At 36.3% G+C, this 15,879-nt stretch overlaps 1 protein-coding gene across 14 annotated transcripts in view; it reads right to left on the reverse strand.

Moving 5' to 3' along the window:
• DMD (dystrophin) overlaps positions 1-15,879 on the reverse strand; it is a 2,622,506-nt gene that overhangs the window by 1,890,625 nt on the left and 716,002 nt on the right.

Here is a 15,879-nt window from a genome sequence, read left to right on the forward strand (position 1 = left end):
TCAGGGACAGATATTTTATTTATCAATATTTTTCATAATTTATAGAAAATACTATACACATTTTCTTCTGATTTTTATGTGCAATGAAGGATGTAAGTAGAGTCTCATATTAAGCATATGTGTTTTCCTGAGATAAATCCAATTTAACTAAGGTAATTTAGATAAATCCAATTTAACTATGGTAATTTAGTCTCTTCTTGGTGTAATATGCTGTATTTTATAGGATTTTAACAATTATATTCTTGAGATTGGTCCATAGTTTTCAAAGTTTATGCTATTTTTTTAAATTTCATAATCAAGGCTATATGAACACAGAAGTTTTAGAACTATTGTCATGATTTAGATTTTTTCAAATCATGATAATTCATACTTGGATATTTGGAAGCATTCATCTATAAAATACTTCTGAAGATATTTCTTCTACTGCTTTTTTATTCCTTATAAAGTCAAATGTTTAATTCTCTTATTTCTTCTTGTATCTAGAATATAAGAGCATTTAAAGCTATGAATGTTTTTGGTTACACCTTTATTCTTATCTCAGTAGTTTATTTCATTAATTTCTAAGCAGACTATTTTTAAAAATAATTTAAAAAATAACACAACTTTTTCTTATTACAAAATCAGTGGGTGTTTACTGTAGAAAAATATCAAAATAACAAAAGTAGAAAAAACTCATTTTCTACCATTAAAAAAACACTACTAACAACCTGTTGTATAACTATAGTGGAGATAGATAGATATTCAGTTTTCTACATTATCTAAAAAATATGCCATGATTTATTAATTAACTTTATTAATAAACAAACATTTGTTTTAAATGGCTTGCTGATTTTACTATATTATAATTAATTCTTTTAGGCATTTTGCAGCAAAATAATTGGTATACCAAGTTTTTCAGTCATCTTCAGGGATGTGTTATTGCAAAGATATACTTATGAAGTGCCTGCTTTATGGACATTGGGTTTTTTGGCTTATACTTAGGTCTAAATACTCTGAATTTACCAGCTCTTGCATAGGAAATGGTATGTTGTTTATAAGTTCACTGGTTTTGCAACCTTTACTGCACATTACAATCACCAGGGGAGCTTTAAAACATTCCAATGATCAGGTTTCCTCCCAATCCAATTAAATCAGAATCTTCCAAAGTGGGACCCAGGCATCTTTAAATTTTAAAGGTTCTCATGAAATTTCTATTTGCATCAAAGTCAGAGGACCACTAGACTTTTTGGAATATATAGGAAAGGAAGTTCCCAAGCTTAAAATGTAAGGTTTATATATTTTGCAAATGCAGCTGCTTTAACAAATTACTATCCAAGTGGTAAACAAGCTAATCCTGGTATCTTTGAAAAACACAAGTTTAATTTTGCCTGGAGCCACAGCACTCCATATATTGTCCAGCACATCCTCCATGCCAGGAAACCATTACACTCACCAATATTTATGAAAAAGGATAATTTTTCAACTGCAAACCTTTAATTGCCTTTTGGAAAATTCATCCCAATTTCCTTAAGCAAATTTTAGAAAGCATATACATGAGCAATTACAAATCTGGCCTTCAGCCTAAATGAGGAATATAAAAAAAAAATCTCAAAAGTGAAGTACTCATTCATTTTCTTCTTTTCTTCTGAAAAAAATACACATCTCTACTTAAAAATTGGTTTCATGACATCATTTGAAGCCAGTTTCATTCTTAATGACTCTTAATGACAATAATTCAAACTGTGTTTACTTGTTCATGGAATCATTAATTAAACAACAATAAACAAAAAATGAAAATAGTTTGTACCTAGGTTGCCAAAGAATGATCTAATTCACTATTAGACCAAAGATGGTCTAATTAAGCATTATTTAAACACCTAAGAAAAAGAACAAAAAACAGCACCTAGTACTAATTTAGCCATGAAGCTGTTCATCAAATAATAAAAGCAATTGTTAATTAACTTTTCATTGGGAAAGTCATACATTTTTATGTTAGTGTAACATTTCAATATGCCTTGGGAAATCAGAAAACTAAGGCAATGTAAATAAACCATTGAAATATTATAATTCCAACAATGAAACATTTTTGCCTGGTCTCTAATTAGGGTACTCAGTCTAGAGGAGGAAAAAATTTTTTCCTCTACCCTTGTAGGGTTTTTTGGCTGGTCTAATAATTAAATTGACATAAAAAAATTAAAAGGAGAAAAACAAATGTAATTTTGTAGGTATGGGACTCTACATAGATGTGACAGGCTCAAAGGCAGTCAGGCAATTGAGCCTTATATGCCATCCTGAGCTAAGGGGAAAGAGGTAGGGATTTGAAGCTTCAGAGAGGAGGAAGACAATTCAGAGGAAGATGGGAAAAGCAAATGTCTAGTAAACAAATGTTTTCCATGTCATGGAGAGGCAATGGAACACAGGACTTTGAACAAACAGACCCTGCCTCTGAGCCCCCTCACACTTACCACACGCAGCCCATACTCCATGTAGTTATCTCTGGTGATGGCTCTTTATTGAACCAGGACACCTATCAAAATTATTTTAGGAGTTAAGTGGAAGTTAAAAAGCTCTTTAGAAGTCTTTTGGGTCCCCAAGGTCTTCGGCTCAAAATAATCTGCATGGCAAAAGTGGTGAAATTTTATGATGGCATATTCTGCTTGATTTCATCTAGTAGAGAGGAGTAGAGGAATGCATAAAGACATGAGGGGAGGAGAAAAATCAGCTTTCCTAGCAATATGCTTTAGGAGAAAAACAGATTCCTAAGCTGTTTCCAGTGTAACAGACCCAAGGAAATGTACAAAGTAATTTTTCTGCTTCATTTTATCAGTTATGATTCTGTATCCTAAATCTGCTTATACAAAGATACACAACTAGTTCTTGCTCTACCAATAGCTCTTTCAGTAATTTTTCTATTAGACTTGTCACTTTCATTAAACCATGGAACCCCACTCAAAACTGATAGGGAGCAAATGAGTAAGAGAGCATATTTATAATCAAATCCCCTCTTGGCCTTGGGAACAGCCAATGGGAATAAAAAATCCCTTTCCCTTCATCTAATAGAGAGTAGCTTCCCCTTAGGGTGAATCAGATTACCTTGACAATGCTGGATTAAGGGCTGCAGTCTTCCTCCAGTTCTCTGGATGCCATATAGGCCTACCACATTGGTTTTGAAACTCAAGGGAAGAAATCGTACAATCGAAAACACAAAAGGCCTTATTTATGTCGGCCCTGGCAGGGGGTGTGGCAGGGTGGGAGGCTTTAGCAGCATAATCAATTTGACTTAGAAAAATGAAGAGAGGGAGTTATCATTGGGGCTCAGAGGAAATCAATCTGACTAGTAACCATAGGGATATGGCTTCAATCCCTGGCCTCACTCAGTGGGTTAAGGATCAGGCATCGCTGTGAGCTGTGGTGTAGGTCACAGACACAGCTCGGATCCTGTGTTGCCGTGGGTGTGGCGTAGGCTGGCAGCTGTAGTTCCAGTTCGACCCCTAGCCTAAGAACTTCCATATACCACTGGTGTGGCCCTATCAAAAATAAATAAATAAATAAACAAATAGGACTAACATTTCACCTGGGCATTACAGGAGAGATTAGTTTGGATCATTCAATTAGTGAGCATGAAATCTGGAGCTTGCTCCTACATGTTCATTTGCCCGTTCTTTCTACTTGCTTAACTATATCTATGTTACTTCTGTTAAATACATTAGCAATGAATATTTTAGTTGCAAAAAAGGTAGTGCCAATTTTCTATCCCTCAATTCTAAAGGAGACTACGTAGAATCATTTACTCTGGACAAACTAGTGAGACAAAAACATTTAAATAACTTGACCAAGGTTAAACTGCAATACATGATTGATGTGGGATGAGAACTTTTTTAGTTTCCTATTAATTTACTATTTCCCCGAAAGTACTTGGAACAATGTTAAGCACAACAATAGTATTTATTCAGGCTTTTACATTTTCATAAACATTTTAATCTTATGTCATGCATCAAAACTGCTTTGGTAACTAGTGATAATTATCTCAAGTTTAGAGGTGACAAAATTCAAATTCAAAGAAGTTGCTAAAAATTTTATCATTTAAAAATAACTGAACAAAAGTTTTATGTCAACATTTCAAAAATCACAAACACATGACCTTTTCATCAAACCACAACTTTCTGTATGCCCATCAAATAAACCTGTTTAAAGAAGCATTTTAAGTTGAAATATTTTAAATCTTCCTATAGTGTCTTTTATTAATACACTAAATAAAACTAATGGAATTTTAAATGCACCCATTTCCTTACCATGGAAACTAGGCGTAAAATGTCTATCAAGTAAAACAATAATTTTAAAGTTGTGATGCATCACCACTGTTTCACTGTAAATCCTTAAACACACAGAGATAGATAGATAGATAGATAGATAGACAGACAGACAGACAGACAGACAGATAGATAGATAGATGGATTTCCGCTGAAAATAAGGCAGCACCCTTTTTACGAGGTTGAAAATTCCTGGGAAGCAGTAAACTACCCAATGCACATAAAAAATAGTGGAGGTATTCCTCTTTGTTTCTGAAGATCTGACAGGGTTTCAGCCCTGATAATGCCACCATTTTGTTACTGTCACCCATTTCTCCTCTACATTCAAAGTGGAGCCTGTTCTGATTTATGTTTTAATTGGAAGATAATCCTTGAAGTGGGAAACACATGGGTAAAGAGTGAAGAAGCATTTTCTTAAAACACTGATGATTATATTATTAACAGACTCAGATGAATTTGTTAGTCTTCACTGTTTTTCAAACAGGTTCCCCCAAAATGGTGTGCATAACTACAAACTAGACAGCAATCAAAAATGTGCCCTTGAAAGAAAGGCTAAGCACTACATGAAAAAGGAAGGTCACCTTGTCAAATGGTCCCAAGAGTATCTATTAGGAGAGAGATTACTGAAGGCAGAAGCTGTGGCACTGGCCTGCCAGAGACCACTGTGAAGAAATCACCCCCTGTGCTTAGGAAGCAAGTTTTCCTGCATTTGCCTAATGTTACAAAGTGAAGACTATGGCCATATCATTTGGTAGTCCCAGAGGATAGATAGGAGATTGTCAAGGTAAGAGAAAAGCATTATAGGAAGACCAAACAACCTGTGTAAGGATGCAGAGGTATAAAGCAGAGTGATCCATAGGAGGAATTACAGGTGGACTGGTACTGCTAGAGCATAAGATGTACAGTCAGGGGCTTTGGAGGATGAAGCCAGAACTGTAACTGTGGGCTATATTTTAAGAAACCAGTATTCCATTTTGGGAGTTAGGGTTCATTATGTAGAGAGGTGTGGTCACCTGTGGGTTTAAATAAGTTATAGGAACAAATATAAACTAATAATAATAATAGTAATAATAGCTACTACAAGACTTAGGATTTATTGACCATTTAACAACTTAAGCCAGACACTGTTCTAGGCCATTTGCATGTATTAGCTATTTAATTCTCATAGAAATAGGTATTTCATTAGCATCATTTTACAGATGAGTGATGAAGCAACCATTATGGAGCTATAAATAGCAAAGATGGAATTCAAACAAGAATCCAAGTGCTTGCTCACTGTACAACCCTGTATGTTTAGGGAGATACCCCAGGTTTGCACTGTGCAAGGGGAGGAAGACACTGGAGACCACAGGCAGTACGACCATTCACTGCGTGGGAATGTTCTTGGACAGCATGCTTTGGGAACACCAGAAGCAGAGAAAGCAAATATTAGCAGACCCCTTTCCAATTGAGAACTTAGAAGGTTAAAATGATTTGTCCTTGGTCTTCGGAATCTTCCTTCACTGTACTTTTTATTCAGTCTAATTATTTGTTCTCCCTTTCTGAGATCAGGCATTACCAAAAAAAAAAAAAAAAGCAATACACTCTTTTTTTATGAATTCAAAAGGACAGGAGACAGCTATGCAAGATGCATGAACACAAAAGTATCTTGAAAACCCAGAGACATATTCACCTGTGCACTCTCTCATTGATTCATTCATTGAGTAGTCATTTATAGAGTCTTTTATGAACCATGCACTCTAAGCTAGACCCTGGGAGTACAAAGGGGGTAGACAGACAATTGAGTTTGTTCTTATCCACTGAATTCTGTCCAATTTTCAGATGGTACTTGGCTGATTGAACTGCCTAAAGTTACCTTCTAGGATTATGAAGCTCCCACCGCCCAACTATTTTCCACTTTACAGAATCATCACACACACCATAAACTGAGAAAATTATCAGACCAGCGTGGCTCAATCCTTTTGTGCTAAAGAATTTCTATATTGTCAGCAATATTCAGCTGATAGGACAAGGGATAAAACTGCCATAAAGATTTCAACACCTGCAGCTTGTGATTATACCCTACCCTTGTCCTGACAAAATACAGGGAGTGGACAAACCAAGAGCCTTCCTTCAAGGCACATTTCTCCAGCCCAGGAGTTCCTGAAATCTTGGCAAGGCTATCTAACTTCATATTTGACACCATTATTTATTTTTTCTAACCTGAACAGACTGCTTCTAAGGACAAGCTTTTCTAGACACATAATTTTAAGGAAAAAACATCAATATTGAAGAAAACAAGTGCACTTGTATGTCACTCTGCTTTATGATTCACTTGTTATTCCTGGGGTGTTCTTTAGCAGGTTAAGTGGGCTATTGAACCAAAAAAAAAAAAAAAAGAAAAAAAGAAAAGAAAAGAAAAAAAAACACTCTGGAATTCTGAAATCTTCTATTACCTTAAACCAACTGAACATCAACTTTTCTTCTGTTAAGATGAATTACTTGACAAGTCAGTGGAGAAATTCTCCCCATGGGTTTTTTCTTTCTGAAATCTTTCCCACCCCCAGTTGTCAGAAACACAATTTTTGTGAGTTTCACTCTATCCCAAGGCATTATTCATATAATCCTAGAAAAACTCAGAAAGACTTGATGACTAATTTGCAATGATCTGAGGTACCTGAAATATTGTATTCATTTTATTTTTATATTTCTTTAAAATAAATGCACTTACTATCCTAAGGGTAACTTTGATATTAAAAAGAGTCACATTTAATACATATTTACCAGAAGCCTGAGCAGCTGCCTTTTAAGTCTATATCCCAAAATAGAATTATTTATGAGAAACCTTAATGCAAATAAAGATACTAAAACTTCAGGGCCTCTTATGCTTTTATATCTGACATCTCCTCTTTTCAAATATTCATGCAGAATAGCCTTAAGTATAAACTTCAAGATGTGCTATGATAAAACATTTTTTTTTTCCAAGCCACTTTATTGTTGATGGGGTGCTTTCTTAGTCTGCACTCTCAATAATAGACTTTCCCCTAAATGAAGAAGGGATAACTCTCCAAAATTTGTTCTGCTTCTTTAGCTTACTTTAGAGCACTCATAGGCAGGCACATTTTCCAGCATCAGCGATAAAGTTCAGATTAATTTTATCACATGTTGATTCTAAAAGTCTCAGTCTCACAGGAAGTTGAAATATCTTTCACAACCCATAATATATTTTTCCACTATTTGATGCTCCATGTATTGGAAATCCATTCACTACCTGTTTCCAAAAATTTAGAAGTTGGAGTTTAAAAATAAAGTTCTATAAGTGAATTCCTGTAAATTCTAGCTCTCATAACAAGTGAGACTCGGTGTGGTCCTGGACTGGAGGTGGGGGACTCGGCAGGGGGATCATTTAATACCTCATGTTAGAACAAATATGTGAAAGTTCCTGCCAACTTGTGAGAATTCTTCCTTTGAACAATTTTTGTTCTACTTATTGCTCCACTTTCTTAGAAGTTCTATTTTGATGCCATGTTCTGTTGCCTGCATCAAAAGGGGAGTTTGTCTTCATGAAGATTCCTAACATTGGTAATGTGATGAATAAATCTGAGATCCTTGGGCTGTAGGTGAAGGAAGCTATGGAGTTGTACTTAAATGCAGACACAATGAAACACATGAAATTGTGGCAATCAAGAAGTTCAAGGACAGTGAAGCTGTTCTTTAAAAACAGAGTTACAGAGATGGGATTAAGATGGAGGAACAGAAGGACCGGAGCTCAACTTCTCTCCTAAAAATAACAAAATTCATAACTAAAAGCTGAGTAATCTTCAATCAAATGGACTGGAAACCTTAAAAAAGTTACTCTACCCCAGAAGACAAAGAGGAGGCCACATCAAGAGGTAGGAGGGGCAATTACACGATATAAGCAACCCCCTACCTCCTGGGTGGGAAGCCCCACAGACTGGAAACTCAATGGTTCACAGAGACTCACCTATAGGAGTGAGAGATCTGAGTCCCACATCAAACCCTCATGTACGGGGATCTGGCACTGGGAGAAAGAGCCCCAAGAGCATCTGGCATTGAAGGCCAGTGGGGCTTGTGCACAGGAGCTCCATGGGACTGGGAGAAACAGAGACCCCATTCTTGAAAGGTGCACACAGACATTCATGTGCACTGGGTCCCAGGGCAAAGCAAAGTCTCCAGAGGAATCTGGGTCAAACCTGACTACAGTTCTTGGAGAACATCCTGGGAAAACAGGGGTGAATGTGGCTTGTTGTGAGGGAAGGACATTGGAAGCAAAGCTCTTGGGAATATTCAGCAGCATGCCTTTCTCTGGAGGTGGCCATTTTGCAAAAATCTGACCCCACCCATCAGTGATGAGAAGACGCAGGCCAAACAATAATCCAGGTGGGATCATAGCCCCACCCCTCAGTAAATAGGCTGCTTAAAGACCCCCAGGCACACAGCTACATCTAATCTCACCCAGAATCAAAGCCCAACTACCAGAGGGATTAGAATCAGGTCCACCTGCCAGTGGGCAGACACCAGTCCCTCCCATCAGGAAGCCTATAGCAAGCCCTTGTACCAACTTCAGCCACAAGGGGGCAGACACCAGAAGTAAGAGAGGCTACAACTCTATTATCTGTAAAAAGGTCACCACACCAAAAACCTATAAAAATGAAAAGACAGAGAACTATAACTCAGATGAGGGAGAAAGAAAAACCCCCCAGAAAATCAGCTAAGTGATGAGGAGATTCTCAGCCTCCAGCAAAAAAACTTTAGACTGTTGATGCTGAAGATGATGCAAGACATTGGAAATAAACTGGAGACAAAGATGCATAACTTATAGGAAACACTGAGTAAAGAGATACAAGATATAAAACTTAAACAAGAAGAGATGCAAAGTAAAGTAACAGAAATAAAAAATTCACTAGAAACAGCTAACAGCAGAATACAGGAGGCAGAAGAACGAATAAGCTAGGTGGAAGAAAGATCAGATGGCTTCACAGGCGAATTCTATCAAACATTTAGAGAAGAGCTAACACCTCTCCTTCTGAAACTATTCCAAAACATTGCAGATGAACATACATTCCCAAACTCATTTTATGAGGCCACCATCACCCTGATACCAAAACCGAACAAAGACATCACAAGAAAAAGAAAACTATAGGCCAATTTCACTGATGAACATCAATGTAAAAATCCTCAAAAAAACACTACAAAACCACATCCAACAATACATTAAAAGGATTATACATCATGATCAAGTGGGATTTATCCAAGGGATGCAAGTGTTCTTCAATATCCATAAATCCATCAGTGTGATACACCACATTAACAAACTGAAGAAGAAAAACCATATGATCCTCTCAATAGACACAGAAAAAGCCTTTGAAAAATCCAACAACCATTTCTGATAAAAACCCTTCAGAAAGTGGGCATAGCGGGAACCTACCTCAACATGATAAAGGCCATATACGACAAACCCACAGTGAACATCATTCTCAATGGTGAAAAGCTGAAAGAATTCCCACTGAGACCAGGAACAAGACAAGGATGTCTGCTCTCACCACTACTCTTCAACATAGGTTTGAAGTCCTAGCCATAGCAATCAGAGAAGTAAAAGAAATAAAAGGAATCCAATTTGGAAAGGAAGTAAAACTATCATGACCTGCAGATGACATGATACTATACCTAGAGAATCCGAAAGACTCTACCAGAAAACTGTCAGAGCTCATCCATGAATTTGACAAAGTTGCAGGATACAAAATTAATACACAGAAATCGATGGGATTTCTATATACTAACAACAAAAGATCAGAGAGAGAAATTAGGGAAGCAATGCCATTTAGCATCGCATCCAAAAGAATAAAATACCTAGGAGTAAACCTACCTAAAGAGACAAAAGACCTGTCCTCTGAAAATTATAAGCCACTGATGAAAGAAATCAAAGATGACACCAATAGATGGAAAGACATGCCATGCTCTTGGATTGGAAGAGTCAATATTATCAAAATGACTCTACTACCCAAGGCAATCTATAGATTCAATGCAATCCCTATCAAATTACCAAGGACATTTTTCACAGAACTCAGACAAAATATTTTCAAGTTTGTTTGGAAACACAAAAGACCCAGAATAGCCAAAGACATCCTGGAAAAGAAAAAAGGAACTAGAGAAATCAGGCTTCCTGACTTCAGACTAAAGTACAAATCAACAATCATCAAAACCGTATGGTACTGGCACAAAGACAGACAGACAGATTAGTGGAACAGGAGAGAAAGCCCAGAATTCAACCCACACACCTACAGCCAACTCATCTATGACAAAGGAGGCAAGAATATATACAATGGAGAAAAGACAGCCCGTTCAATAAGTGGTGCTGGGAAAACTGGACAGCCACATGGAAAAGAATGAAATTAGAACACTCCCTAACACCATACCCAAAAATAAACTCCAAATGGATTAAAGACCTAGATATAAGACCAGACACCATCAAACTCTTAGAGGAAAGCATCGGCCAATCACACTCTGACATAAACGACAGCAACATCTTCTCAAAACCACCTCTTAGGGTAATGACAGTAAAAACAAAAATAAACAAATGGGACCTAATCAAACTTAAAAGTTTCTGCACAGCAACGGAAACCCTAAACAAAACAAAAAGACAACCCACAGAATGGGAGAAAATCTTTGCAAGTGAATCGACTGACGAGGGATTCATCTCCAAAATTTATAAACACCTTCTGTAGCTCAACAACAAAAAAATAATCAACCCCATGCAAAAATGGGCAGAAGATCTAAACAGACAGTTCTCCAAGGAAGACATACAGATGGCCAAAAAACACATTAACAGATGGTCAACATCACTCATGATTAGAAAAATTCAAATCAAAACCATTCTGAGGTACCACCTTACACCAGCCAGAATGGCCATCATCAAATGTCTACAAACAGTAACTGCTAGACAGGGTGTGGGGAAAAAGGAACCCTGTTACACTGTTGGTGGGATTGTAAATTGGTGCAACCACTGTGGAAAATAGTATGGAGATTCCTCAGAAAACTAAACATAGAACTACCATTTGATCGAGCAGTCCCACTCCTGGCCATCTATCCAGAGAAAACCATGACTGGAAAGGACACACGTACTCCAATCTTCATTTCAGCACTATTTGCAGTAGCCAAGACATGGAAACAACCTAAATGTCCATCGACAGAGGAGTGGATCAAGAAGAAGTGGTACATATACACAGTGGAATATTACTCAGCCATTAAAAGGAAAGAAATAATGGCATTTTTAGCAACATGGATGGAATTAGAAATTATCATGCTAAGTGAATTCAGCCATACAATGAGACACCAACATCAAATGCTTTCACTGACACGTGAATCTGAAAAAAGGACACAATGAACCTCTTTGCAGAACAGATGCTGACTCACATACTTCGAAAAAATTTATGGTCTCTGGAGGAGACAGTTTGGGGGGGTGGGGGGATTGCTTGGGTTGTGGGATGGAAATCCTGTGAAATTGGATTGTGATGATCATAATACAACTACATCTGTGATAAATTCATTAAATAATAAAAAAAATGCTAAAAAAATAACAAGTGAGACTTGATGTTCTTTATTTTTCACCTTTTGTAAAAAGTCAGATCGACAAGCTTTATAATAATTTTGAAAGTTCACAGGATTACATTAGTAGGGCTTCCAAGTCCAGATTCAAACTTAATTCAGGGTATGAGAAACTATTTCTGACTGAAAGGTCATTTCTACATGCAAAAGATAAAATTATGTTTTCTACAATCCTGTTTACCATCAAATCAAAGAGAATAAAATATCTAGGAAAAAAACCTATCTAAAGAGACAAAAGACTGGTACTCTGAAAACTAGAAGACACTGATGAAGGAAACTGAAGATGACACAAACAGATGAAAAGATATACCAATGTCTTGGATTAGAAGAATCAAAACCATCAAAATGACCATAATACTCAAGGCAATCTACAGATTCAGTGCAATCCCTATCAAACTGCCAATGGCATTTTTCTTAGAAGTAGAAAAAAAATTTTTTTAATTTGTATGGAAACATAAAAGACCCTGAATAGTCAAAGCAATCTTGAGAAAGAAAAACAGAGCTGGAGGCTGACTTCAGACTTTACCACAAAGCTACAGTTATCAAAACAGTATGGTACTGCACAAAAACGGATATATAGATCAGTGGAAGAGCATAAAAGGCCAGAAATAAATCCACACACCTATGGCAAATTAATCTGTAAAAGGGATGCAAGAATATACAATAGAGAAAACACAGCCTCTTTAATAAGTGGCACTGGGAAAACTGGACAGCTACATGTAAAAGAATGAAATTAGAACACTCTCTAACACCATTCACAAAAATAAACTCAAAATGGATTAAAGTCTTACACATAAGACTGTATACTATAAAACTCTTAGTGGAAAACACTGGCAGAAGACTCTTTGACATAAACCACAGAAATATCTTTTTTGACCCACCTCCTAGAGTAATGAAAATAAAAACAAAAATTAAAAAATTGGTCCAATTAAGCTGAAAACATTTTTCACAGCAAAGGAAACCATAAACGAAATGAAAAGACAACCAACAGAATAGGATAAAATGCTTCACAAGTGAAGCAACTGACAAGGGATTAATTTCCAAAATATTTAGACATCTCACACAGTTTTATACCAACAAAACAAAAGCTCATGAAAAGATGCTCAACATCGCTAATTATTAGAGAAATGCAAATCAAAAATAAAATGAGGTATGACCTCACACGAGTAAGAATGGCCATCATCAAAAACTCTACAAAATGCTGGAGAGGGTATGTAGAAAAGGAAACCATCTTACACTGTTAGTGGGAATGTAAGATGATGCAACCACTATGGAGAACTGTATGGAGGTTTGTTAAAAAACTAAATATAGAACTACTATCTGCACCCACAATCCCAGTCCTGAGCATCTATCTGAAGAAAACTATAATTTGAAAAGATACATGAACCCAAGTATTTACTGTGGCACTATTTACAGACAGCAACCTAAATGTCCATCAAAAGAGGACTAGATAAAGAAGACATGGTACATACATACAAGGGAATATTACTCATTCATAAAAAAAGAATGAAATAATGACATTTGCAGCAACACGGATGGACCTAGAAATTATCATACTACTTGAAATCAGTCAGACAGAGAAAGGCATGTGTCATATGAGATCACTAATATGTGGAATCTAATAAAAATGATACAGAAGTACTTATTCACAAAATAGAAACAGATTCAGATTTTAAAGCCAAACTTATTTGTTACCAAAGGGGAAATATTGAAGGGTGGATAAATTAGGAGGATGGGATTGATATATATACACTACTATGTATAAAATGGGTAACAAGGACCTACTGTATAGCGCAGGGTAATTTACTCAATATTGTGTAATAACCTATATGAGAAAATAATCTGAAAAGGAATGGATATAGGTATATCTATAACTGATACACTTTGTTTTATACCTGAAACTAACACAGCTTTGTTAGGTAAACTATACTCCAATAAAATCTACTAAACAATTGTTTCCTACTATTAAGAGGGGCATAAATGAACAAATACGGAATATAAAATGAGCATTATAAAAGATATTTAGGATGTAAAAGGCATAAAAATATCTATTTCTATATTTTCCATTCATTCAGCAAAGAATTACCAAGCAAATCACATATGTCTGTAAGAGCGCTTAGGAATATTTTGGCCATCTCTACAATTGTGATGGAAGTACAAGAATTAAAAAAATTAACACAGATAATATCAGTTAGATATAAAAGATGATCATTGATATATATAGCCAGTATTAATTAGAATTGTTAAAATCAAGGGTTTTAAATTGTTTGGAACACTAAGAAAGATATTACTAGACACCACTCATAGAAAGCTTGAGAAAACAAAAAAATAAAAACAAAGGCAAATCAATATAGAAAGATTCACTATAGATCTTTAAAACCAATGAACTGGGGTAAAATTTAAGAAAAACAATTTTATCTTGCCTTGACCAAAGAGTTCATTTTATCAACTTAGATGGAATTTTCAAAGACAATATGCTAGTATGAGAAAAGGCAACTGTAGAAATGACAAAGAAGCTGCAACCTCAATTTATTGCCAAGGAGAAGTGGCAATGAATGTAATAAAACATCTTTTTTTGTGGTAAGAAATATGGAAAGACAGTAGCTGTTCCCCTACATTAATCTCCTTCCTGGTTAACAGGTGCAGCACCAGTTGGCTGCAGAAACTCTTGTCAATGTGTTACTCAGACTGTCCCATCTGCTTCTTACTGTTTGCTGTATACAAATGCATGCTAGTATGCCTACCAATTTATCATCATTTTCTCATTGTTATTTGCTAACTCAACTGTGTCAGCATGCTAGAAATGGATCAGGCTTAACAGCATTTTATTATATCAGTCAAGAAATAGATTAAGAAAACATTTCTGGAGTTTAAGTTCTGTGTAGACTCATGATAGAGAATCATGTTTTGTGCAATATGATCCCTTCACCTCAACACATTCAACCAGCATTAAAAATACCAATAAAATTGCCCCAAGTACCTATGAGAAATACATAGGGACCAAGGATCTTTGTGTTGAAAGTGCATGATTTCTTCTAATAGACTGTGACACAGAAGCCCACTATGAAACATGAAAAATGAACTATTCAGCTAAAGGAATGAAAGCGGTGGTGTGGTGGTGGACAACCAGGCTCTACTGTAACCCTAGAAATGGCCCATGAAACACACCTAGAAACCTGAGTGACAATATGGTAAAAATCCCTAATATTCTCCAATTCCAAGTGTGTGCCCCAAACCTCTCCAAAGCATTCCTTAAGTAGAATGAAAGAGAACTCACTACTTCCAGATGAAGCCTTTCTATCTTTGGCCATATTCAACTGTTACCACATTTGTTTATTTGTTTGTTGTTGCCTCACCCTCCCAGTTCCCCTTCAATGGCACCCTGGGCCACTCCCCACTGTTATTCTCAGGCCTAGTTCTACTGATTAGGCCTCTCCTGCAAGGTACAGCCTCCCCTTACAAAGAACCACTCATGTGGGAGGGGGGACAGAAGTCAGAGGAAACATAGAGATTCTACCTGGCTTGTATTAAGGAGGACACTTTTCTTCACTCGGGAGCCATTGATCCTTTTGAAAATTGCGTGAGTAAAATTCAGCTAAATATTTAAACTAGAAAAATAGTAAGTTGAATTCATCTTTAATTCAAGTTTAAGACTAGGGAACATTAAACTACTATTCAGGTATACTTGGGTTCTGGGCTGTAATTTGAAGAGGAAGTCCACCAAATTTTCAGGAGGGCCATGTCCTCCCCTTACCACAGTGAATTCCTAGAGCCCAGTGTTGATATTTATTCATTTGATACCCTCTGACCTAGCACACTGAGGTCTCAATTAGTATATCCAGGATGCTGTTAGTTTGTTTAAATCCTGAGTAGTTATCAGTTTCTCTTTCCTTTCCACTCAGCCTAATAATAATAATACACCTTCTCCCTTTTCCACCAAATAGTTCTTTGATTCTTTGAAGACAGCTAATACACCTAAAATTAT

The sequence above is a fragment of the Sus scrofa genome, chromosome X, assembly GCF_000003025.6.
Source record: "Sus scrofa isolate TJ Tabasco breed Duroc chromosome X, Sscrofa11.1, whole genome shotgun sequence".
Taxonomy (NCBI): Eukaryota; Metazoa; Chordata; class Mammalia; order Artiodactyla; family Suidae; genus Sus; species Sus scrofa.